General features: G+C 42.8%; 1 long non-coding RNA gene across 1 annotated transcript; it reads right to left on the bottom strand.

The window, feature by feature from the left end:
- Nucleotides 1-532: 532 nt before the first annotated feature.
- LOC118990445 (uncharacterized) lies at nt 533-3,183 on the bottom strand. Its single transcript, XR_005067223.1, has 3 exons — nt 3,102-3,183; nt 2,585-2,767; nt 533-1,315 (listed from the first exon to the last, which is right to left on the bottom strand). It is a non-coding gene; the product is annotated as an uncharacterized LOC118990445 (long non-coding RNA).
- Nucleotides 3,184-3,541: the final 358 nt, after the last annotated feature.

Here is a 3,541-nt window from a genome sequence, read left to right on the forward strand (position 1 = left end):
AAAAATTAGAAAATAAATGCACATGCAGAGACACACACAAAGCTTTAAACATAAAGGAAAAGTTATATAATCTCTCTGGCATGACAAGTTCTGATTATAAGTTAACTCACCAAATGAATCCTCCTTCCAAGAAGAAAAACACTGTCATTAGCATTGTTCCTGACTCGAGGCCCTGCACTGTTCCATATGCTGGGGATACAGACGTGCAGGCCCACGGGGCTCCTGCTCTCACAGAGAACAGCAGGTGCACTGAAGACGCAAGTAGATACATAAATATAATGCACCATTCCATGGGAAGATGAGCGCTAAGATGAAAAACAAAGCAGGATGACTGTTAGAGAATGACTGGGTTTCTGGGATTCTGTCTCAGAAGAGATCAAGGAAGGTCTCTCTTGTGAGGTAACATTTAAACAAGGACCTGCATAAAGTAAAGAAAAGAATCTGGTGGAAACACATCCCAGACGGAAGTGTTACCCACAGTAAAGTCCCTCACAAGCTTCAGGCTTGGGTGTGAGTTTTGTTTTTGACCCAATGATATAGGAGTAGATGTAATGAAATCACATATGTCCAGAAGTTCAGAATGCTCTCATGTGGTTCAGCTTGGTCTCTAGCATTCTCGTCTTCTGTCATCAGGAAAATATGCCCTGGGTGGTCACCACTCCCAGAGCAAGAGTCCCATGGGGCACATCTCAACCTGACCCAAAGCCTGAAGCAGAGCTGCCCCCAACCAACCCACAAAGCAAGGAGCAAGAAAAATGTTTTCATTTTAAGCTACTGAGATTTTGGAAGGTGGGGGTTAGGCAGCATTAGTGCAGTGGGCACGTGACTGATACACCAGAAATGAGCTTGAATACTCGTGGATAAGAAGAGTTCAGAATGGTTAGAATAGAGTACATGGCGGGAAGAGAATACTTAGACACAAAGTCAGAGAGCAAAGAAAGACCCAGGCTTCGTGGGCCACTCGAAGCAGTTCGAGTTTAAAATGTCTTTCTAGTGTGATTGGTAGTAGTTTAAGATCATGTTTTTAAAAGATCCTTTGGGATGCTGTATGAAGAATAGAATTAAAGAAGATGAGTAGGGAGGACTGTCATTAAGGGATATTTTGAGTTGTATAAGCAAGAGATGATGGTGAGTTGACGTAGAGTGTGGATGTGGAGAGGGTGAGAAGTGATTCCATCTGACACATATCTGGAGGTTGAGCTGGAAGGTCTTGATGTCTTTGAGGTGGGGTCACAGGTCAAGAGACATGGAGGGTAATTTCCTAGGATTTGGGCCTGAATAACTCCCTAGAATGTTTCCAGCACTGCTGGTGCCTCTATAGGAGACAAATGAAACATAAGACATGCTTCCTGTATACTGAAACCTTAAAAATAACATGTCAGTGTCAAATTAAAATGGCCTTTGCTTTAGAATCAAATAAAACTGAAATCTTATAGTAAATATTAAAGATTTCAAGAAACACGATACGTAAGAAATAGCACTGTTTACATATACAGTACACACACACACAGATTTGTCTACCGGTATTCACACATACATAATTTCAACCATGATTTATAGCTGTCTTAAAGAGTACAGATGCTCTGAGTCCTATGTGAATTCCTGGTGACTCTAATTTGAATTAGGATGTTAGTAGCAGGAACTAAAATGAAGGGACAACTGGGAAAGACTTTACATAGAATTTGTTGATGTGGCTATCTGAACCAAAAGGTTTTTAGTGTGGCTAACTGGGAAAAGTTGTACTCTGAGCAAAGGAGAGTGAAAGGCCAGCTTGGGAGGGAGGTAATGCTGGGTTTTAGAAGTGTCATGTTCAAGGTGACTGACTGAAGGATATTCTGTGAAAATGAGCGGCAGTGCCTGGAAAGGACTGGAATAATCATAATAATCACCAGCAAAGAGCTTCTGAGCATGCATGTATTATCTTATTTGACCCACATAAAACCCCTGAAAACCAGATCCCAGTGAGAAATCTCTGGCTGGGGGAGTTACACAGCTTCTCAAGAGGCAGAACCATCCTATCCGATTCCCGATCAGATACCGCGTTATGGAGGCCGGAGGGGCAGAGCATTTTATCCATCAAATATGCCTTAGGCCTCTTCCTCAGTCACACTTAGATTGGTTTTATCAGCCCTGCTGCAAGGTATCGGCTTCTGGTCTGCCTTTTCTCTCCATCCAGGCTTTTAAACTCCTGGAGAAGTCTCATATGCATATTCTTCCCCCTCAATGCTTAGCACAATACTGGATATATTCACTCACACAACAAATTTACTCAGGCACAACCAATGGACCAAGCACTGTGCCAGGAGAGAAGCAGAACCAAAGGACATCCTAGGCTTTTCACCCCTGCGGAGACACTGTAGTAGAAAACAGGCAGATGTGAACTTCTTGTTATAGGGCAGGGGGATGACTGCTGTAATAACAGGTGAAGTGCTTGGACCTTCATTAGGGCTCTTAGAAAAGCAAGAGATGCTTTTGTTCTCTTTGACCAGATACTGAAGAAGTGTATTAATTTCTGACAGCAGCCATTATATAGTCTGGATGGCTACAAACTGAATGGCTTAAAACAACTCGTTTATTCTCTCACCGTGCAACAGCCCAGAAGTCTGAAACCAAGGTGTCAGCCCCGCCTCCCAAGGTGCTAACTGAAGATCCTTCCTTGCTTCTTTCATCTCTGTGGCTTTTGGAGTCTCTTAGCTTCTGGCAACGTAACTCAACCTCAGCCTCCCTCTGCACACAGGCTTCTTCTCTGCACGTGCCTCTCTGCTTCCTTTAAGGAGAGGACATAGGACATCAGTCAATCAGGATGATTTCTCCTGCAGATCCTTCACGGATCCTATAAAGACCCTGTTTCCAAATAATGTCACACATTCTGAGCTTCTAAGGTTCACATCCTGAGAAAAATGAATGGTCTTCCTCTGACAGACCAACCATGTCTACAATTGACAATATTGGCTACAAGTGACAAAAAGCCAACTTGAGCTAACCTGGACAAAATTGGGAGATTGGGGTTCACATAAGCAGAAGGGGACATAGTGTGATGAAGCAGACCTCCAATACTGCCAGCTCATTTCTCCCTCTGTTTCCCATTCACTCTGGCCTACCTCTAGGTCAGCTTCATTCTCTGCACCTGTAGAATGGCCTCTTCTCAAGGCTGGACACGGGGCCACTGCCATGGTCAGAAAAGAAAGAGGCATGTGGCCCAGCTCTGGAACAGAAAATAAGAACTGAACGTGCTGGCTTTTCCCAGAAAAAGTAAGCTGTGCTATAGAAATCATAGAGAAAAAGCAGTTCTCCTTGGACAAAAAAAAATAGAAAAGGCTGAGGCCATTGCAATCTAAAAAGTCAAACAGAAATTGCGTGTCTTAGACTTGTTGATAACTATTTGTAAAAACGACTATCATTTTTCTAATAAAATAACAATTTAAAGCTATTTAAAGCACTAATGAAAAAGCAAAGGAAACAATTAACTTAGGGAAAATATGAGCTAGTCCGTTCATCCAGTCCACTCATCTTGAAGTGTGGCGTAGAACCTCTGTTTGGT

Source organism: Sturnira hondurensis, unplaced genomic scaffold (assembly GCF_014824575.4).
Source record: "Sturnira hondurensis isolate 20B ecotype Veracruz unplaced genomic scaffold, ASM1482457v3 Scaffold0007036, whole genome shotgun sequence".
NCBI lineage: Eukaryota > Metazoa > Chordata > Mammalia > Chiroptera > Phyllostomidae > Sturnira > Sturnira hondurensis.